Below are 23,755 nucleotides of genomic sequence, written 5' to 3'. Positions count from 1 at the left end.
AGGGTCTCAGGTTTGGTATTAGAAGCATTGAGATATCACATCTCATGCTATAGGAAGGGTCTCAGGATTGGAATGGGAAGGACTTGGATATCACATCTCATGCTATAGGGAGGGTCTCAAGTTTGATATTAGAAGCATTGAGATATTACATCTCATGATATCGGAAGGGTCTCAGGATTGGAATGGGAAGGAGTTGGATATCACATCTCATGATAAAGGAAGGGTCTAAGGTTTGGAAGGGGAAGGATTTGGATATCACATCTCATGTTATAGGACGGGTCTCAGGTTTGGTATTAGAAGCATTGAGATATCAAGTCTCATGGTATAGAAAGGGGATCAGAATTGGAATGGGAAGGAGTTGGATGTCACAACTCAAGCTATAGGAAGGGTCTCAGGATTGGAATGGGAAGGACTTGGATATCACATCTCATGCTATAGGGAGGGTCTCAAGTTTGATATTAGAAGCATTGAGATATCACATCTCATGATATCGGAAGGGTCTCAGGATTGGAATGGGAAGGAGTTGGATATCACATCTCATGATAAAGGAAGGGTCTAAGGTTTGGAAGGGGAAGGATTTGGATATCACATCTCATGTTATAGGACGGGTCTCAGGTTTGGTATTAGAAGCATTGAGATATCAAGTCTCATGGTATAGGAAGGGGCTCAGAATTGGAATGGGAAGGAGTTGGATATCAAGTCTCATGGTATAGGAAGGGGCTCAGAATTGGAATGGGAAGGAGTTGGATATCACATCTCATGCTAAAGGGAGGGTCTCAGGTTTGGAAGGAGAAGGATTTGGATATCACATCTCATGTTATAGGAAGGATCTCAGGTTTGGTATTAGAAGCATTGAGATATCACATCTCATGCTATCGGAAGTATCTCAGGTTTGGTATTAGAGGCATTGAGATATCACATCTCATGCTATCTATCATAAGGGTCTCAGGATTGGAATGGGAAGGAGTTGGATATCACATCTCATGCTAAAGGGAGGGTCTCAGGTTTGGAAGGGGAAGGATTTGGATATCACATCACATGTTATAAGAAGGATCTCAGGTTTGGTATTAGAAGCATTGAGATATCACATCTCATGCTATCGGAAGGGTCTCAGGATTGGAATGGGAAGGAGTCGGATATCACATCTCATGCTATAGGAAGGCCCTCAGGTTTGGAAGGGGAAAGAGTTGGATATCACATTTCATGTTAGAGGTAGGATCTCAGGTTTGGTATTAGAGGCATTGAGATATCACATCTCATGCTATCAGAAGGGTCTCAGGATTGGAATGGGAAGGAGTTGGATATCACATCTCATGCTAAAGGGAGGGTCTCAGGTTTGGAAGGGGAAGGATTTGGATATCACGTCTCATGTTATAGGAAGGATCTCAGGTTTGGTATTAGAAGCATTGAGATATCACATCTCATGCTATCGGAAGGATCTCAGGTTTGGTATTAGAGGCATTGAGATATCACATCTCATGCTAAAGGGAGGGTCTCAGGTTTGGAAGGGGAAGGATTTGGATATCACATCTCTTGTTATAGGAAGGATCACAGGTTTGGTATTAGAAGCATTGAGATATCACATCTCATGCTATCGGAAGGGTCTCAGGATTGGAATGGGAAGGAGTTGGATAACACATCTCATGCTAAAGGGAGGGTCTCAGGTTTGGAAGGGGAAGGATTTGGATATCACATCTCATGTTACAGGAAGGATCTCAGGTTTGGTATTAGAAGCATTGAGATATCACATCTCATGCTATCGGAAGTATCTCAGGTTTGGTATTAGAGGCATTGAGATATCACATCTCATGCTATCTATCATAAGGGTCTCAGGATTGGAATGGGAAGGAGTTGGATATCACATCTCATGCTAAAGGGAGGGTCTCAGGTTTGGAAGGGGAAGGATTTGGATATCACATCACATGTTATAAGAAGGATCTCAGGTTTGGTATTAGAAGCATTGGGATATCACATCTCATGCTATCGGAAGGGTCTCAGGATTGGAATGGGAAGGAGTCGGATATCACATCTCATGCTATAGGAAGGCCCTCAGGTTTGGAAGGGGAAAGAGTTGGATATCACATTTCATGTTAGAGGTAGGATCTCAGGTTTGGTATTAGAGGCATTGAGATATCACATCTCATGCTATCAGAAGGGTCTCAGGATTGGAATGGGAAGGAGTTGGATATCACATCTCATGCTAAAGGGAGGGTCTCAGGTTTGGAAGGGGAAGGATTTGGATATCACGTCTCATGTTATAGGAAGGATCTCAGGTTTGGTATTAGAAGCATTGAGATATCACATCTCATGCTATCGGAAGGATCTCAGGTTTGGTATTAGAGGCATTGAGATATCACATCTCATGCTAAAGGGAGGGTCTCAGGTTTGGAAGGGGAAGGATTTGGATATCACATCTCTTGTTATAGGAAGGATCACAGGTTTGGTATTAGAAGCATTGAGATATCACATCTCATGCTATCGGAAGGGTCTCAGGATTGGAATGGGAAGGAGTTGGATAACACATCTCATGCTAAAGGGAGGGTCTCAGGTTTGGAAGGGGAAGGATTTGGATATCACATCTCATGTTACAGGAAGGATCTCAGGTTTGGTATTAGAAGCATTGAGATATCACATCTCATGCTATCGGAAGTATCTCAGGTTTGGTATTAGAGGCATTGAGATATCACATCTCATGCTATCTATCATAAGGGTCTCAGGATTGGAATGGGAAGGAGTTGGATATCACATCTCATGCTAAAGGGAGGGTCTCAGGTTTGGAAGGGGAAGGATTTGGATATCACATCACATGTTATAAGAAGGATCTCAGGTTTGGTATTAGAAGCATTGGGATATCACATCTCATGCTATCGGAAGGGTCTCAGGATTGGAATGGGAAGGAGTCGGATATCACATCTCATGCTATAGGAAGGCTCTCAGGTTTGGAAGGGGAAAGAGTTGGATATCACATTTCATGTTAGAGGTAGGATCTCAGGTTTGGTATTTGAGGCATTGAGATATCACATCTCATGCTATCAGAAGGGTCTCAGGATTAGAATGGGAAGGAGTTGGATATCACATCTCATGCTAAAGGAAGGGTCTCAGGTTTGGAAGGGGAAGGATTTGGATATCACGTCTCATGTTATAGGAAGGATCTCAGGTTTGGTATTAGAAGCATTGAGATATCACATCTCATGCTATCGGAAGGATCTCAGGTTTGGTAGTAGAGGCATTGAGATATCACATCTCATGCTAAAGGGAGGGTCTCAGGTTTGTAAGGGGAAGGATTTGGATATCACATCTCTTGTTATAGGAAGGATCACAGGTTTGGTATTAGAAGCATTGAGATATCACATCTCATGCTATCGGAAGGGTCTCAGGATTGGAATGCGAAGGAGCTGGATATCACATCTCATGCTAAAGGAAAGGTCTCAGGTTTGGAACGAAAAGGAGTTGGATATCCGATCTCATGTTATAGGAAGGGTCTCAGGTTTGGTATAAGCATTGAGATATCACATCTCTGCTATCGGAAGTGTCTCAGGATTGGAATGGGAAGGAATTGGATATCCCATCTCATGTTATAGGACGGGTCTCAGGATTGTTATTAGAATCATTGAGATATCATATTGCATGCTGTAGGAAGGGTCTAAGGATTGGAATGGGAAGGACTTGGATATCACATCTCATGCTATAGGAACGGTCTCTGGTTTGGTACAAGCATTGAGATATCAAATCTCATGCTATAGGAAGGGTCTCAGGATTGGAATGGAAGGAGTTGGATATCACATCTCATGTTATAGGAAGGATCTCAGGTTTGGTATTAGAAGCATTGAGACATCACATCTCATGCTATAAGAAGGGTCTCAGGATTGGAATGGGAAGGAGTTGGATATCACATCTCATACTATAGGAAGGGTCTCAGGTTTGGTATAAGCATTGAGATATCACATCTCATGCTATAGGAAGGGTCTCAGGATTGGAATGGGAAGGAGTTGTACATGACATCTCATGCCGTAGGAAGGGTCTCAGGTTTGGTATAAGCATTGAGATATCACATCTCTGCTATCGGAAGGGTCTCAGGATTGGAATGGGAAGGAGTTGGATATCCCATCTCATGTTATAGGAAGAGTCTCAGGTTTGGTATTAGAAGCATTGAGATATCACATCTCATGCTATAGGAAGTGTCTCAGGATTGGAATGGGAAGGACTTGGATATCACATCTCATGCTATAGGGAGGGTCTCAAGTTTGATATTAGAAGCATTGAGATATCACATCTCATGCTATAGGAAGGGTCTCAGGATTGGAATGGGAAGGAGTTGTATATGACATCTCATGCCGTAGGAAGGGTCTCAGGTTTGGTATAAGCATTGAGATATCACATCTCTGCTATCGGAAGGGTCTCAGGATTGGAATGGGAAGGAGTTGGATATCCCATCTCATGTTATAGGAAGAGTCTCAGGTTTGGTATTAGAGGCATTGAGATATCACATCTCATGCTGTAGGAAGTGTCTCAGGATTGGAATGGGAAGGACTTGGATATCACATCTCATGCTATAGGGAGGCTCTCAAGTTTGATATTAGAAGCATTGAGATATCACATCTCATGCTATAGGAAGGGTCTCAGGATTGGAATGGGAAGGAGTTGGATATCACATCTCATGCTATAGGAAGGGTCTCAGGTTTGGTATAAGCAGTGAGATATCACATCTCATGCTATAGGCAGTATCTCAGTATTGGAATGGGAAGGAGTTGGATATCACATCTCATGTTATAGGAAGGATCTCAGGTTTGGTATAAACATTGAGATATCACATCTCTGCTATCGGAAGGGTCTCAGGATTGGAATGTAAGGAGTTGGATATTCCCATCTCATGTTATAGGAAGGGTCTCAGGTTTGGTATTAGAAGCATTGAGATATCAGATCTCATGCTATAGGAAGGGTCTCAGGATTGGAATGGGAAGGACTTGGATATCACATCTCATGCTATAGGGAGGGTCTCAAGTTTGATATTAGAAGCATTGAGATATCACATCTCATGATATCGGAAGGGTCTCAGGATTGGAATGGGAAGGAGTTGGATATCACATCACATGATAAAGGAAGGGTCTAAGGTTTGGAAGGGGAAGGATTTGGATATCACATCTCATGTTATAGGACGGGTCTCAGGTTTGGTATTAGAAGCATTGAGATAGCAAGTCTCATGGTATAGGAAGGGTCTCAGAATTGGAATGGGAAGGAGTTTGATATCACATCTCATGCCATAGTATGGGTCTCAGGTTTGGTAGAAGCATTGGGATATCACATCTCATGCTATCGGAATGGTATCAGGATTGGATTTGGAAGGAGTTGGATATCCCATCTCATGCTATAGGAAGGGTCTCAGGTTGGAATGGGAAGGAGTTGGATATCACATCTCATGTTATAGGAAGGGTCTCAGGATTGGAATGGGAAGGACTTGGATATCACATCTCATGCTATAGGAAGGCTCTCAGGTTTGGAAGGGGAGAGAGTTGGATATCACATTTCATGTTAGAGGTAGGATCTCAGGTTTGGTATTAGAGGCATTGAGATATCACATCTCATGCTATCAGAAGGGTCTCAGGATTGGAATGGGAAGGACTTAGATATCACATATCATGCTATAGGGAGGGTCTCAGTTTTGATATTAGAAGCATTGAGATATCACATCTCATGCTATCGGAAGTGTCTCAGGATTGGAATGGGAAGGAGCTGGATATCACATCTCATGCTAAAGGAAGAGTCTCAGGTTTGGAACGGGAAGGAGTTGGATATCACATCTCATGTTATAGGAAGGGTCTCAGGTTTCGTATAAGCATTGAGATATCACATCTCTGCTATCGGAAGTGTCTCAGGATTGGAATGGGAAGGAGTTGGATATCCCATCTCATGTTATAGGACGGGTCTCAGGTTTGTTATTAGAATCATTGAGATATCATATTGCATGCTGTAGGAAGGGTCTAAGGATTGGAATGGGAAGGACTTGGATATCACATCTCATGCTATAGATAGGCTCTCAGGTTTGGAAAGGGAAGGAGTTGGATATCACATTTCATGTTAGAGGAAGGATCTCAGGTTTGGTATTAGAGGCATTGAGATATCACATCTCATGCTATAGGAAGGGTCTCAGGTTGGAATGGGAAGGAGTTGGATATCACATCTCATGTTAAAGGGAGGGTCTCAGAATTGGAAGGGGAAGGATTTGGATATCACATCTCATGTTATAGGAAGGATCTCAGGTTTGGTATTAGAAGCATTGAGATATCACATCTCATGCTATCGGAAGGATCTCAGGTTTGGTATTAGAAGCATTGAGATATCACATCTCATGCTATCAGAAGGGTCTCAGGATTGGAATGGGAAGGAGTTGGATATCACATCTCATGCTAAAATGGAGGGTCTCAGGTTTGGAAGGGGAAGGATTTGGATATCACATCTCATGTTATCGGAAGGATCTCAGGTTTGGTATTAGAAGTATTGAGATATCACATCTCATGCTATAGGAAGGGTCTCGGATTAGAATGGGAAGGAGTTGGATATCACATCTCATGCTAAAGGAAGGGTCTCAGGTTTGGTAGAAGCATTGAGATATCACATCTCATGCTATAGGAAGGGTCTCAGGATTGGAATGGGAAGGACTTAGATATCACATATCATGCTATAGGGAGGGTTTCCGTTTTGATATTAGAAGCATTGAGATATCACATCTTATGCTATCGGAAGTGTCTCAGGATTGGAATGGGAAGGAGCTGGATATCACATCTCATGCTAAAGGAAGGGTCTCAGGTTTGGAACGGGAAGGAGTTGGATATCCGATCTCATGTTATAGGAAGGGTCTAAGGTATGGTATAAGCATTGAGATATCACATCTCTGCTATCGGAAGTGTCTCAGGATTGGAATGGGAAGGAGTTGGATATCCCATCTCATGTTATAGGAAGGGTCTCAGGTTTGGTATAAGCATTGAGATATCACATCTCATGCTATAGGAAGGGTCTCAGGATTGGAATGGGAAGTAGTTGGATATCACATCTCATGCTATAGGAAGGGTCTCAGGTTTGGTATAAGCATTGAGATATCACAACTCATGCTATAGGAAGGGTCTCAGGATTGGAATGGGAAGGAGTTGTATATGACATCTCATGCCGTAGGAAGGGTCTCAGGTTTGGTATAAGCATTGAGATATCACATCTCATGCTATAGGAAGGGTCTCAGGATTGGAATGGGAAGGAGTTGGATATCACATCTCATGCTATAGGAAGGGTCTCAGGTTTGGTATAAGCATTGAGATATCACATCTCATGCTATAGGAAGGGTCTCAGGATTGGAATGGGAAGGAGTTGTATATGACATCTCATGCCGTAGGAAGGGTCTCAGGTTTGGTATAAGCATTGAGATATCACATCTCTGCTATCGCAAGGGTCTCTGGATTTGAATGGGAAGGAGTTGGATATCCCATCTCATGTTATAGGAAGAGTCTCAGGTTTGGTATTAGAAGCATTGAGATATCACATCTCATGCTATAGGAAGTGTCTCAGGATTGGAATGGGAAGGACTTGGATATCACATCTCATGCTATAGGGAGGCTCTCAAGTTTGATATTAGAAGCATTGAAATATCACATCTCATGCTATAGGAAGGGTCTCAGGATTGGAATGGGAAGGAGTTGGATATCACATCTCATGCTATAGGAAGGGTCTCAGGTTTGGTATAAGCAGTGAGATATCACATCGCATGCTGTAGGAGGGGTCTCAGGTTTGGTATTAGAAGCATTGAGATATCACATCTCATGCTATAGGAAGGATCTCAGGTTTGGTATTAGAAGTATTGAGATATCACATCTCATGCTATAGGAAGGGTCTCAGGATTGGAATGGGAAGGAGTTGGATATCACATATCATGCTAAAGGAAGGGTCTCAGGTTTGGTAGAAGCATTGAGATATCACATCTCATGCTATAGGAAGGGTCTCAGGATTGGAATGGGAAGGACTTAGATATCACATATCATGCTATAGGGAGGGTCTCAGTTTTGATATTAGAAGCATTGAGATATCACATCTCATGCTATCGGAAGTGTCTCAGGATTGGAATGGGAAGGAGCTGGATATCACATCTCATGCTAAAGGAAGAGTCTCAGGTTTGGAACGGGAAGGAGTTGGATATCACATCTTATGTTATAGGAAGGGTCTCAGGTTTGGTATAAGCATTGAGATATCACATCTCTGCTATCGGAAGTGTCTCAGGATTGGAAATGGAAGGAGTTGGATATCCCATCTCATGTTATAGGACGGGTCTCAGGTTTGTTATTAGAATCATTGAGATATCATATTGCATGCTGTAGGAAGGGTCTAAGGATTGGAATGGGAAGGACTTGGATATCACATCTCATGCTATAGATAGGCTCTCAGGTTTGGAAAGGGAAGGAGTTGGATATCACATTTCATGTTAGAGGAAGGATCTCAGGTTTGGTATTAGAGGCATTGAGATATCACATCTCATGCTATAGGAAGGGTCTCAGGTTGGAATGGGAAGGAGTTGGATATCACATCTCATGTTAAAGGGAGGGTCTCAGAATTGGAAGGGGAAGGATTTGGATATCACATCTCATGTTATAGGAAGGATCTCAGGTTTGGTATTAGAAGCATTGAGATATCACATCTCATGCTATCGGAAGGATCTCAGGTTTGGTATTAGAAGCATTGAGATATCACATCTCATGCTATCAGAAGGGTCTCAGGATTGGAATGGGAAGGAGATGGATATCACATCTCATGCTAAAGGGAGGGTCTCAGGTTTGGAAGGGGAAGGATTTGGATATCACATCTCATGTTATCGGAAGAATCTCAGGTTTGGTATTAGAAGTATTGAGATATCACATCTCATGCTATAGGAAGGGTCTCAGGATTGGAATGGGAAGGACTTAGATATCACATATCATGCGATAGGGAGGGTTTCCGTTTTGATATTAGAAGCATTGAGATATCACATCTCATGCTATAGGAAGTGTCTCAGGATTGGAATGGGAAGGAGCTGGATATCACATCTCATGCTAAAGGAAGGGTCTCAGGTTTGGAACGGGAAGGAGTTGGATATCCGATCTCATGTTATAGGAAGGGTCTAAGGTCTGGTATAAGCATTGAGATATCACATCTCTGCTATCGGAAGTGTCTCAGGATTGGAATGGGAAGGAGTTGGATATCCGATCTCATGCTATCGGAAGGATCTCAGGTTTGGTATTAGAAGCATTGAGATATCACATCTCATGCTATAGGAAGGGTCTCAGGATTGGAATGGGAAGGACTTAGATATCACATATCATGCTATAGGGAGGGTTTCCGTTTTGATATTAGAAGCATTGAGATATCACATCTCATGCTATCGGAAGTGTCTCAGGATTGGAATGGGAAGGAGCTGGATATCACATCTCATGCTAAAGGAAGGGTCTCAGGTATCTCTGCTATGGGAAGTGTCTCAGGATTGGAATGGGAAGGAGTTGGATATCCCATCTCATGTTATAGGAAGGGTCTCAGGTTTGGTATAAGCATTGAGATATCACATCTCATGCTATAGGAAGGGTCTCAGGTTGGAATGGGAAGGAGTTGGATATCACATCTCATGTTAAAGGGAGGGTCTCAGAATTGGAAGGGGAAGGATTTGGATATCACATCTCATGTTATAGGAAGGATCTCAGGTTTGGTATTAGAAGCATTGAGATATCACATCTCATGCTATCGGAAGGATCTCAGGTTTGGTATTAGAAGCATTGAGATATCACATCTCATGCTATCAGAAGGGTCTCAGGATTGGAATGGGAAGGAGTTGGATATCACATCTCATGCTAAAGGGAGGGTCTCAGGTTTGGAAGGGGAAGGATTTGGATATCACATCTCATGTTATCGGAAGGATTTCAGGTTTGGTATTAGAAGTATTGAGATATCACATCTCATGCTATAGGAAGGGTCTCAGGATTGGAATGGGAAGGAGTTGGATATCACATCTCATGCTAAAGGAAGGGTCTCAGGTTTGGTAGAAGCATTGAGATATCACATCTCATGCTATAGGAAGGGTCTCAGGACTGGAATGGGAAGGACTTAGATATCACATATCATGCTATAGGGAGGGTTTCTGTTTTGATATTAGAAGCATTGAGATATCACATCTCATGCTAAAGGGAGGGTCTCAGGATTGGAATGGGAAGGAGCTGGATATCACATCTCATGCTAAAGGAAGGGTCTTAGGTTTGGAACGGGAAGGAGTTGGATATCCGATCTCATGTTATAGGAAGGGTCTAAGGTCTGGTATAAGCATTGAGATATCACATCTCTGCTATCGGAAGTGTCTCAGGATTGGAATGGGAAGGAGTTGGATATCCCATCTCATGTTATAGGAAGGGTCTCAGGTTTGGTATAAGCATTGAGATATCACATCTCATGCTATAGGAAGGGTCTCAGGATTGGAATGGGAAGGAGTTGGATATCACATCTCATGCTATAGGAAGGGTCTCAGGTTTGGTATAAGCATTGAGATATCACATCTCATGCTGTAGGAAGGGTCTCAGGATTGGAATGGGAAGGAGTTGGATATGACATCTCATGCCGTAGGAAGGGTCTCAGGTTTGGTATAAGCATTGAGATATCACATCTCATGCTATAGGAAGGGTCTCAGGATTGGAATGGGAAGGAGTTGTATATGACATCTCATGTTATAGGAAGGGTCTCAGGTTTGGTATAAGCATTGAGATATCACATCTCATGCTATAGGAAGGGTCTCAGGATTGGAATGGGAAGGAGTTGGATATCACATCTCATGCTATAGGAAGGGTCTCAGGTTTGGTATAAGCATTGAGATATCACATCTCATGCTATAGGAAGGGTCTCAGGATTGGAATGGGAAGGAGTTGGATATCACATCTCATGCTATAGGAAGGGTCTCAGGTTTGGTATAAGCATTGAGATATCACATCTCATGCTATAGGAAGGGTCTCAGGATTGGAATGGGAAGGAGTTGTATATGACATCTCATGCCGTAGGAAGGGTCTCAGGTTTGGTATAAGCATTGAGATATCACATCTCTGCTATCGGAAGGGTCTCAGGATTGGAATGGGAAGGAGTTGGATATCCCATCTCATGTTATAGGAAGAGTCTCAGGTTTGGTATTAGAAGCATTGAGATATCACATCTCATGCTATAGGAAGTGTCTCAGGATTGGAATGGGAAGGACTTGGATATCACATCTCATGCTATAGGGAGGCTCTCAAGTTTGATATTAGAAGCATTGAGATATCACATCTCATGCTATAGGAAGGATCTCAGGTTTGGTATTAGAAGTATTGAGATATCACATCTCATGCTATAGGAAGGGTCTCAGGATTGGAATGGGAAGGAGTTGGATATCACATCTCATGCTAAAGGAAGGGTCTCAGGTTTGGTAGAAGCATTGAGATATCACATCTCATGCTATAGGAAGGGTCTCAGGATTGGAATGGGAAGGACTTAGATATCACATATCATGCTATAGGGAGGGTCTCAGTTTTGATATTAGAAGCATTGAGATATCACATCTCATGCTATCGGAAGTGTCTCACGATTGGAATGGGAAGGAGCTGGATATCACATCTCATGCTAAAGGAAGAGTCTCAGGTTTGGTATAAGCATTGAGATATCACATCTCTGCTATCGGAAGTGTCTCAGGATTGGAAATGGAAGGAGTTGGATATCCCATCTCATGTTATAGGACGGGTCTCAGGTTTGTTATTAGAATCATTGAGATATCATATTGCATGCTGTAGGAAGGGTCTAAGGATTGGAATGGAAAGGACTTGGATATCACATCTCATGCTATAGATAGGCTCTCAGGTTTGGAAAGGGAAGGAGTTGGATATCACATTTCATGTTAGAGGAAGGATCTCAGGTTTGGTATTAGAGGCATTGAGATATCATATTGCATGCTGTAGGAAGGGTCTAAGGATTGGAATGGGAAGGACTTGGATATCACATCTCATGCTATAGGAAGGGTCTCAGGTTGGAATGGGAAAGGAGTTGGATATCACATCTCATGTTAAAGGGAGGGTCTCAAAATTGGAAGGGGAAGGATTTGGATATCACATCTCATGTTATAGGAAGGATCTCAGGTTTGGTATTAGAAGCATTGAGATATCACATCTCATGCTATCGGAAGGATCTCAGGTTTGGTATTAGAAGCATTGAGATATCACATCTCATGCTATCAGCAGGGTCTCAGGATTGGAATGGGAAGGAGATGGATATCACATCTCATGCTAAAGGGAGGGTCTCAGGTTTGGAAGGGGAAGGATTTGGATATCACATCTCATGTTATCGGAAGGATCTCAGGTTTGGTATTAGAAGTATTGAGATATCACATCTCATGCTATAGGAAGGGTCTCAGGATTGGAATGGGAAGGAGTTGGATATCACATCTCATGCTAAAGGAAGGGTCTCAGGTTTGGTAGAAGCATTGAGATATCACATCTCATGCTATAGGAAGTGTCTCAGGATTGGAATGGGAAGGAGCTGGATATCACATCTCATGCTAAAGGAAGGGTCTCAGGTTTAGAACGGGAAGGAGTTGGGTATCCGATCTCATGTTATAGGAAGGGTCTAAGGTCTGGTATAAGCATTGAGATATCACATCTCTGCTATCGGAAGTGTCTCAGGATTGGAATGGGAAGGAGTTGGATATCCGATCTCATGCTATCGGAAGGATCTCAGGTTTGGTATTAGAAGCATTGAGATATCACATCTCATGCTATAGGAAGGGTCTCAGGATTGGAATGGGAAGGACTTAGATATCACATATCATGCTATAGGGAGGGTTTCTGTTTTGATATTAGAAGCATTGAGATATCACATCTCATGCTATAGGAAGGGTCTCAGGATTGGAATGGGAAGGAGTTGGATATCACATCTCATGCTATAGGAAGGGTCTCAGGTTTGGTATAAGCATTGAGATATCACATCTCATGCTATAGGAAGGGTCTCAGGATTGGAATGGGAAGGAGTTGTATATGACATCTCATGCCGTAGGAAGGGTCTCAGGTTTGGTATAAGCATTGAGATATCACATCTCATGCTATAGGAAGGGTCTCAGGATTGGAATGGGAAGGAGTTGGATATCACATCTCATGCTATAGGAAGGGTCTCAGGTTTGGTATAAGCATTGAGATATCACATCTCATGCTATAGGAAGGGTCTCAGGATTGGAATGGGAAGGAGTTGGATATCACATCTCATGCTATAGGAAGGGTCTCAGGTTTGGTATAAGCATTGAGATATCACATCTCATGCTATAGGAAGGGTCTCAGGATTGGAATGGGAAGGACTTAGATATCACATATCATGCTATAGGGAGGGTTTCTGTTTTGATATTAGAAGCATTGAGATATCACATCTCATGCTATAGGAAGGGTCTCAGGATTGGAATGGGAAGGAGTTGGATATCACATCTCATGCTATAGGAAGGGTCTCAGGTTTGGTATAAGCATTGAGATATCACATCTCATGCTATAGGAAGGGTCTCAGGATTGGAATGGGAAGGAGTTGTATATGACATCTCATGCCGTAGGAAGGGTCTCAGGTTTGGTATAAGCATTGAGATATCACATCTCATGCTATAGGAAGGGTCTCAGGATTGGAATGGGAAGGAGTTGGATATCACATCTCATGCTATAGGAAGGGTCTCAGGTTTGGTATAAGCATTGAGATATCACATCTCTGCTATCGGAAGGGTCTCAGGATTGGAATGGGAAGGAGTTGGATATCCCATCTCATGTTATAGGAAGAGTCTCAGGTTTGGTATTAGAAGCATTGAGATATCACATCTCATGCTATAGGAAGTGTCTCAGGATTGGAATGGGAAGGACTTGGATATCACATCTCATGCTATAGGGAGGCTCTCAAGTTTGATATTAGAAGCATTGAGATATCACATCTCATGCTATAGGAAGGGTCTCAGGATTGGAATGGGAAGGAGTTGGATATCACATCTCATGCTATAGGAAGGGTCTCAGGTTTGGTATAAGCAGTGAGATATCACATCGCATGCTGTAGGAAGGGTCTCAGGTTTGGTATTAGAAGCATTGAGATATCACATCTCATGCTATAGGAAGGATCTCAGGTTTGGTATTAGAAGTATTGAGATATCACATCTCATGCTATGGGAAGGGTCTCAGGATTGGAATGGGAAGGAGTTGGATATCACATCTCATGCTAAAGGAAGGGTCTCAGGTTTGGTAGAAGCATTGAGATATCACATCTCATGCTATAGGAAGGGTCTCAGGATTGGAATGGGAAGGACTTAGATATCACATATCATGCTATAGGGAGGGTCTCAGTTTTGATATTAGAAGCATTGAGATATCACATCTCATGCTATCGGAAGTGTCTCACGATTGGAATGGGAAGGAGCTGGATATCACATCTCATGCTAAAGGAAGAGTCTCAGGATTGGAACGGGAAGGAGTTGGATATCACATCTCATGTTATAGGAAGGGTCTCAGGTTTGGTATAAGCATTGAGATATCACATCTCTGCTATCGGAAGTGTCTCAGGATTGGAAATGGAAGGAGTTGGATATCCCATCTCATGTTATAGGACGGGTCTCAGGTTTGTTATTAGAATCATTGAGATATCATATTGCATGCTGTAGTAAGGGTCTAAGGATTGGAATGGAAAGGACTTGGATATCACATCTCATGCTATAGATAGGCTCTCAGGTTTGGAAAGGGAAGGAGTTGGATATCACATTTCATGTTAGAGGAAGGATCTCAGGTTTGGTATTAGAGGCATTGAGATATCATATTGCATGCTGTAGGAAGGGTCTAAGGATTGGAATGGGAAGGACTTGGATATCACATCTCATGCTATAGGAAGGGTCTCAGGTTGGAATGGGAAGGAGTTGGATATCACATCTCATGTTAAAGGGAGGGTCTCAGAATTGGAAGGGGAAGGATTTGGATATCACATCTCATGTTATAGGAAGGATCTCAGGTTTGGTATTAGAAGCATTGAGATATCACATCTCATGCTATCGGAAGGATCTCAGGTTTGGTATTAGAAGCATTGAGATATCACATCTCATGCTATCAGAAGGGTCTCAGGATTGGAATGGGAAGGAGATGGATATCACATATGCTAAAGGGAGGGTCTCAGGTTTGGAAGGGGAAGGATTTGGATATCACATCTCATGTTATCGGAAAGGATCTCAGGTTTGGTATTAGAAGTATTGAGATATCACATCTCATGCTATAGGAAGGGTCTCAGGATTGGAATGGGAAGGAGTTGGATATCACTTCTCATGCTAAAGGAAGGGTCTCAGGTTTGGTAGAAGCATTGAGATATCACATCTCATGCTATAGGAAGTGTCTCAGGATTGGAATGGGAAGGAGCTGGATATCACATCTCATGCTAAAGGAAGGGTCTCAGGTTTGGAACGGGAAGGAGTTGGATATCCGATCTCATGTTATAGGAAGGGTCTAAGGTCTGGTATAAGCATTGAGATATCACATCTCTGCTATCGGAAGTGTCTCAGGATTGGAATGGGAAGGAGTTGGATATCCGATCTCATGCTATCGGAAGGATCTCAGGTTTGGTATTAGAAGCATTGAGATATCACATCTCATGCTATAGGAAGGGTCTCAGGATTGGAATGGGAAGGACTTAGATATCACATATCATGCGATAGGGAGGGTTTCCGTTTTGATATTAGAAGCATTGAGATATCACATCTCATGCTATCGGAAGTGTCTCAGGATTGGAATGGGAAGGAGCTGGATATCACATCTCATGCTAAAGGAAGGGTCTCAGGTTTGGAACGGGAAGGAGTTGGATATCCGATCTCATGTTATAGGAAGGGTCTAAGGTCTGGTATAAGCATTGAGATATCACATCTCTGCTATCGGAAGTGTCTCAGGATTGGAATGGGAAGGAGTTGGATATCCCATCTCATGTTATAGGAAGGGTCTCAGGTTTGGTATAAGCATTGAGATATCACATCTCATGCTATAGGAAGGGTCTCAGGATTGGAATGGGAAGGAGTTGGATATCACATCTCATGCTATAGGAAGGGTCTCAGGTTTGGTATAAGCATTGAGATATCACATCTCATGCTATAGGAAGGGTCTCAGGATTGGAATGGGAAGGAGTTGTATATGACATCTCATGCCGTAGGAAGGGTCTCAGGTTTGGTATAAGCATTGAGATATCACATCTCATGCTATACTAAGGGTCTCAGGATTGGAATGGGAAGGAGTTGGATATCACATCTCATGCTATAGGAAGGGTCTCAGGTTTGGTATAAGCATTGAGATATCACATCTCATGCTATAGGAAGGGTCTCAGGATTGGAATGGGAAGGAGTTGTATATGACATCTCATGCCGTAGGAAGGGTCTCAGGTTTGGTATAAGCATTGAGATATCACATCTCTGCTATCGGAAGGGTCTCAGGATTGGAATGGGAAGGAGATGGATATCCCATCTCATGTTATAGGAAGAGTCTCAGGTTTGGTATTAGAAGCATTGAGATATCACATCTCATGCTATAGGAAGGGTCTCAGGATTGGAATGGGAAGGAGTTAGATATCACATCTCATGCTATAGGAAGGGTCTCAGGTTTGGTATAAGCAGTGAGATATCACATCTCATGCTATAGGAAGTGTCTCAGGATTGGAATGGGAAGGAGTTGGATATCACATCTCATGTTATAGGAAGGATCTCAGGTTTGGTATAAGAATTGAGATATCACATCTCTGCTATCGGAAGGGTCTCAGGATTGGAATGGGAAGGAGTTGGATATTCCAATCTCATGTTATAGGAAGGGTCTCAGGTTTGGTATTAGAAGCATTGAGATATCACATCTCATGCTATCGGAAGGATCTCAGGTTTGGTATTAGAAGCATTGAGATATCACATCTCATGCTATCAGAAGGGTCTCAGGATTGGAATGGGAAGGAGATGGATATCACATCTCATGCTAAAGGGAGGGTCTCAGGTTTGGAAGGGGAAGGATTTGGATATCACATCTCATGTTATCGGAAGGATCTCAGGTTTGGTATTAGAAGTATTGAGATATCACATCTCATGCTATAGGAAGGGTCTCAGGATTGGAATGGGAAGGAGTTGGATATCACATCTCATGCTAAAGGAAGGGTCTCAGGTTTGGTAGAAGCATTGAGATATCACATCTCATGCTATAGGAAGGGTCTCAGGATTGGAATGGGAAGGACTTAGATATCACATATCATGCTATAGGGAGGGTTTCCGTTTTGATATTAGAAGCATTGAGATATCACATCTCATGCTATCGGACGTGTCTCAGGATTGGAATGGGAAGGAGCTGGATATCACATCTCATGCTAAAGGAAGGGTCTCAGGTTTGGAACTGGAAGGAGTTGGATATCCGATCTCATGTTATAGGAAGGGTCTAAGGTCTGGTATAAGCATTGAGATATCACATCTCTGCTATCGGAAGTGTCTCAGGATTGGAATGGGAAGGAGTTGGATATCCCATCTCATGTTATAGGAAGGGTCTCAGGTTTGGTATAAGCATTGAGATATCACATCTCATGCTATAGGAAGGGTCTCAGGATTGGAATGGGAAGGAGTTGGATATCACATCTCATGCTATAGGAAGGGTCTCAGGTTTGGTATAAGCATTGAGATATCACATCTCATGCTATAGGAAGGGTCTCAGGATTGGAATGGGAAGGAGTTGTATATGACATCTCATGCCGTAGGAAGGGTCTCAGGTTTGGTATAAGCATTGAGATATCACATCTCATGCTATAGGAAGGGTCTCAGGATTGGAATGGGAAGGAGTTGGATATCACATCTCATGCTATAGGAAGGGTCTCAGGTTTGGTATAAGCATTGAGATATCACATCTCATGCTATAGGAAGGGTCTCAGGATTGGAATGGGAAGGAGTTGTATATGACATCTCATGCCGTAGGAAGGGTCTCAGGTTTGGTATAAGCATTGAGATATCACATCTCTGCTATCGGAAGGGTCTCAGGATTGGAATGGGAAGGAGTTGGATATCCCATCTCATGTTATAGGAAGAGTCTCAGGATTGGAATGGGAAGGAGTTAGATATCACATCTCATGCTATAGGAAGGGTCTCAGGTTTGGTATAAGCAGTGAGATATCACATCTCATGCTATAGGAAGTGTCTCAGGATTGGAATGGGAAGGAGTTGGATATCACATCTCATGTTATAGGAAGGGTCTCAGGTTTGGTATAAGCATTGAGATATCACATCTCATGCTATAGGAAGGGTCTCAGGATTGGAATGGGAAGGAGTTGTATATGACATCTCATGCCGTAGGAAGGGTCTCAGGTTTGGTATAAGCATTGAGATATCACATCTCTGCTATCGGAAGGGTCTCAGGATTGGAATGGGAAGGAGTTGGATATCCCATCTCATGTTATAGGAAGGGTCTCAGGATTGGAATGGGAAGGAGTTAGATATCACATCTCATGCTATAGGAAGGGTCTCAGGTTTGGTATAAGCAGTGAGATATCACATCTCATGCTATAGGAAGTGTCTCAGGATTGGAATGGGAAGGAGTTGGATATCACATCTCATGTTATAGGAAGCATCTCAGGTTTGGTATAAGAATTGAGATATCACATCTCTGCTATCGGAAGGGTCTCAGGATTGGAATGGGAAGGAGTTGGATATTCCAATCTCATGTTATAGGAAGGGTCTCAGGTTTGGTATTAGAAGCATTGAGATATCACATCTCATGCTATCGGAAGGATCTCAGGTTTGGTATTAGAAGCATTGAGATATCACATCTCATGCTATCAGAAGGGTCTCAGGATTGGAATGGGAAGGAGATGGATATCACATCTCATGCTAAAGGGAGGGTCTCAGGTTTGGAAGGGGAAGGATTTGGATATCACATCTCATGTTATCGGAAGGATCTCAGGTTTGGTATTAGAAGTATTAAGATATCACATCTCATGCTATAGGAAGGGTCTCAGGATTGGAATGGGAAGGAGTTGGATATCACATCTCATGCTAAAGGAAGGGTCTCAGGTTTGGTAGAAGCATTGAGATATCACATCTCATGCTATAGGAAGGGTCTCAGGATTGGAATGGGAAGGACTTAGATATCACATATCATGCTATAGGGAGGGTTTCCGTTTTGATATTAGAAGCATTGAGATATCACATCTCATGCTATCGGAAGTGTCTCAGGATTGGAATGGGAAGGAGCTGGATATCACATCTCATGCTAAAGGAAGGGTCTCAGGTTTGGAACGGGAAGGAGTTGGATATCCGATCTCATGTTATAGGAAGGGTCTAAGGTCTGGTATAAGCATTGAGATATCACATCTCTGCTATCGGAAGTGTCTCAGGATTGGAATGGGAAGGAGTTGGATATCCCATCTCATGTTATAGGAAGGGTCTCAGGTTTGGTATAAGCATTGAGATATCACATCTCATGCTATAGGAAGGGTCTCAGGATTGGAATGGGAAGGAGTTGGATATCACATCTCATGCTATAGGAAGGGTCTCAGGTTTGGTATAAGCATTGAGATATCACATCTCATGCTATAGGAAGGGTCTCAGGATTGGAATGGGAAGGAGTTGGATATGACATCTCATGCCGTAGGAAGGGTCTCAGGTTTGGTATAAGCATTGAGATATCACATCTCATGCTATAGGAAGGGTCTCAGGATTGGAATGGGAAGGAGTTGGATATCACATCTCATGCTATAGGAAGGGTCTCAGGTTTGGTATAAGCATTGAGATATCACATCTCATGCTATAGGAAGGGTCTCAGGATTGGAATGGGAAGGAGTTGGATATGACATCTCATGCCGTAGGAAGGGTCTCAGGTTTGGTATAAGCATTGAGATATCACATCTCTGCTATCGGAAGGGTCTCAGGATTGGAATGGGAAGGAGTTGGATATCCCATCTCATGTTATAGGAAGAGTCTCAGGTTTGGTATTAGAAGCATTGAGATATCACATCTCATGCTATAGGAAGTGTCTCAGGATTGGAATGGGAAGGACTTGGATATCACATCTCATGCTATAGGGAGGCTCTCAAGTTTGATATTAGAAGCATTGAGATATCACATCTCATGCTATAGGAAGGGTCTCAGGATTGGAATGGGAAGGAGTTGGATATCACATCTCATGCTATTGGAAGGGTCTCAGGTTTGGTATAAGCAGTGAGATATCACATCTCATGCTATAGGAAGTGTCTCAGGATTGGAATGGGAAGGAGTTGGATATCACATCTCATGTTATAGGAAGGATCTCAGGTTTGGTATAAGAATTGAGATATCACATCTCTGCTATCGGAAGGGTCTCAGGATTGGAATGGGAAGGAGTTGGATATTCCAATCTCATGTTATAGGAAGGGTCTCAGGTTTGGTATTAGAAGCATTGAGATATCACATCTCATTGTATAGGAAGGGTCTCAGGATTGGAATGGGAAGGACTTGGATATCACATCTCATGCTATAGGGAGGGTCTCAAGTTTGATATTAGAAGCATTGAGATATTACATCTCATGATATCGGAAGGGTCTCAGGATTGGAATGGGAAGGAGTTGGATATCACATCTCATGATAAAGGAAGGGTCTAAGGTTTGGAAGGGGAAGGATTTGGATATCACATCTCATGTTATAGGACGGGTCTCAGGTTTGGTATTAGAAGCATTGAGATATCAAGTCTCATGGTATAGAAAGGGGATCAGAATTGGAATGGGAAGGAGGTGGATGTCACAACTCAAGCTATAGGAAGGGTCTCAGGATTGGAATGGGAAGGACTTGGATATCACATCTCATGCTATAGGGAGGGTCTCAAGTTTGATATTAGAAGCATTGAGATATCACATCTCATGATATCGGAAGGGTCTCAGGATTGGAATGGGAAGGAGTTGGATATCACATCTCATGATAAAGGAAGGGTCTAAGGTTTGGAAGGGGAAGGATTTGGATATCACATCTCATGTTATAGGACGGGTCTCAGGTTTGGTATTAGAAGCATTGAGATATCAAGTCTCATGGTATAGGAAGGGGCTCAGAATTGGAATGGGAAGGAGTTGGATATCAAGTCTCATGGTATAGGAAGGGGCTCAGAATTTGAATGGGAAGGAGTTGGATATCACATCTCATGCTAAAGGGAGGGTCTCAGGTTTGGAAGGGGAAGGATTTGGATATCACATCTCATGTTATAGGAAGGATCTCAGGTTTGGTATTAGAAGCATTGAGATATCACATCTCATGCTATCGGAAGTATCTCAGGTTTGGTATTAGAGGCATTGAGATATCACATCTCATGCTATCTATCATAAGGGTCTCAGGATTGGAATGGGAAGGAGTTGGATATCACATCTCATGCTAAAGGGAGGGTCTCAGGTTTGGAAGGGGAAGGATTTGGAAATCACATCACATGTTATAAGAAGGATCTCAGGTTTGGTATTAGAAGCATTGAGATATCACATCTCATGCTATCGGAAGGGTCTCAGGATTGGAATGGGAAGGAGTCGGATATCACATCTCATGCTATAGGAAGGCCCTCAGGTTTGGAAGGGGAAAGAGTTGGATATCACATTTCATGTTAGAGGTAGGATCTCAGGTTTGGTATTAGAGGCATTGAGATATCACATCTCATGCTATCAGAAGGGTCTCAGGATTGGAATGGGAAGGAGTTGGATATCACATCTCATGCTAAAGGGAGGGTCTCAGGTTTGGAAGGGGAAGGATTTGGATATCACGTCTCATGTTATAGGAAGGATCTCAGGTTTGGTATTAGAAGCATTGAGATATCACATCTCATGCTATCGGAAGGATCTCAGGTTTGGTATTAGAGGCATTGAGATATCACATCTCATGCTAAAGGGAGGGTCTCAGGTTTGGAAGGGGAAGGATTTGGATATCACATCTCTTGTTATAGGAAGGATCACAGGTTTGGTATTAGAAGCATTGAGATATCACATCTCATGCTATCGGAAGGGTCTCAGGATTGGAATGGGAAGGAGTTGGATAACACATCTCATGCTAAAGGGAGGGTCTCAGGTTTGGAAGGGGAAGGATTTGGATATCACATCTCATGTTACAGGAAGGATCTCAGGTTTGGTATTAGAAGCATTGAGATATCACATCTCATGCTATCGGAAGTATCTCAGGTTTGGTATTAGAGGCATTGAGATATCACATCTCATGCTATCTATCATAAGGGTCTCAGGATTGGAATGGGAAGGAGTTGGATATCACATCTCATGCTAAAGGGAGGGTCTCAGGTTTGGAAGGGGAAGGATTTGGATATCACATCACATGTTATAAGAAGGATCTCAGGTTTGGTATTAGAAGCATTGGGATATCACATCTCATGCTATCGGAAGGGTCTCAGGATTGGAATGGGAAGGAGTCGGATATCACATCTCATGCTATAGGAAGGCTCTCAGGTTTGGAAGGGGAAAGAGTTGGATATCACATTTCATGTTAGAGGTAGGATCTCAGGTTTGGTATTAGAGGCATTGAGATATCACATCTCATGCTATCAGAAGGGTCTCAGGATTAGAATGGGAAGGAGTTGGATATCACATCTCATGCTAAAGGGAGGGTCTCAGGTTTGGAAGGGGAAGGATTTGGATATCACGTCTCATGTTATAGGAAGGATCTCAGGTTTGGTATTAGAAGCATTGAGATATCACATTTCATGCTATCGTAAGGATCTCAGGTTTGGTATTAGAGGCATTGAGATATCACATCTCATGCTAAAGGGAGGGTCTCAGGTTTGTAAGGGGAAGGATTTGGATATCACATCTCTTGTTATAGGAAGGATCACAGGTTTGGTATTAGAAGCATTGAGATATCACATCTCATGCTATCGGAAGGGTCTCAGGATTGGAATGGGACGGAGTTGGATATCACATCTCATGCTAAAGGGAGGGTCTCAGGTTTGGAAGGGGAAGGATGTGGATATCACATTTCATGTTAGAGGTAGGATCTCAGGTTTGGTATTGGAGGCATTGAGATATCACATCTCATGCTATCAGAAGGGTCTCAGGATGGGAATGGGAAGGAGTTGGATATCACATCTCATGCTAAAGGGAGGGTCTCAGGTTTGGAAGGGGTAGGATTTGGATATCACATCTCATGTTATCGGAAGGATTTCAGGTTTGGTATTAGAAGCATTGAGATATCACATCTCATGCTATAGGAAGGGTCTCAGGTTTGGTATTAGAAGCATTGAGATATCAAGTCTCATGGTATAGGAAGGGTCTCAGAATTGGAATGGGAAGGAGTTGGATATCTCAAGCTATAGGAAGGGTCTCAGGTTTGGAATGGGAAGGGGTTTGATATCACAACTCATGCCATAGTATGGGTCTCAGGTTTGGTAGAAACATTGGGATATCACATCTCATGCTATCGGAAGGGTATCAGGATTTGATTTGGAAGGAGTTGGATATCCCATCTCATGCTATAGGAAGGGTCTCAGGTTGGAATGGGAAGGAGTTGGATATCACATCTCATGTTATAGGAAGGGTCCCAGGATTGGAATGGGAAGGACTTGGATATCATATCTCATGCTATAGGAAGGCTCTCAGGTTTGGAAGGGGAAGGATTTGGATATCACATTTCATGTTAGAGGAAGGATCTCAGGTTTGGTATTAGAGGCATTGAGATATCACCTCTTGTTATAGGAAGGGTCTCACGTTTGGTACAAGCATTGAGATATCACATCTCATGCTATAG

The sequence above is a fragment of the Ambystoma mexicanum genome, chromosome 10, assembly GCF_040938575.1.
Source record: "Ambystoma mexicanum isolate Mex_15411 chromosome 10, UKY_AmexF1_1, whole genome shotgun sequence".
Lineage (NCBI taxonomy): Eukaryota > Metazoa > Chordata > Amphibia > Caudata > Ambystomatidae > Ambystoma > Ambystoma mexicanum.
Note: the sequence above shows the minus strand (reverse complement) of the source record.